The 449-nt window shown below is 47.9% G+C and overlaps 1 protein-coding gene across 1 annotated transcript in view; it reads left to right on the forward strand.

Moving 5' to 3' along the window:
- The window catches only part of LOC119588169, a gene marked incomplete at its 5' end in the record, with an annotated part of 15736 nt that overhangs the window by 15010 nt on the left and 277 nt on the right, over positions 1–449 (forward strand).

The following is a 449-nucleotide window of genomic DNA, read 5'->3' on the forward strand; positions in this document are numbered from 1 at the left end:
CGTGGTGCACGTTCTGTCTGAAGAGGTTTGGTGAGTGTGGGTAATAACCCAGGCTGGAGCAGGGAGGAGGTCCCGTTGGGCGGCATGGCGGGAGAAGAATAGAGTTGAGAATAGGCCTATTCCGATCCGGTGTCTGTGAGTGCAGCGGAGGATTTATCGGCAGTGTTATACTTGTTGGTGCGGTGTAGAGGTCAGCCGAGGAAAGAGAGAAAAAAGGAAAGGAGACAGGAGGAAAAGAAGACAGAGCTTTATGCGATAAAGTGAATTGCTCAAAGGCAGGTGTTTGAGTGTTATTTATCCCTCGCCGTCTGGAAGCAAAGAACATTTCGGATTGATTTTCAATGTTTTTATCACCATTGCTCATTTTTGTTTTCGTTTTAGTTTCTGTTCCAACCCATATCCTCGAAGGAAGCGCCCTCCATGGGCACGTGTTTGAGTGAAGCGGGATA

The sequence above is a fragment of the Penaeus monodon genome, chromosome 23 (genome assembly GCF_015228065.2).
Source record: "Penaeus monodon isolate SGIC_2016 chromosome 23, NSTDA_Pmon_1, whole genome shotgun sequence".
Taxonomy (NCBI): Eukaryota; Metazoa; Arthropoda; class Malacostraca; order Decapoda; family Penaeidae; genus Penaeus; species Penaeus monodon.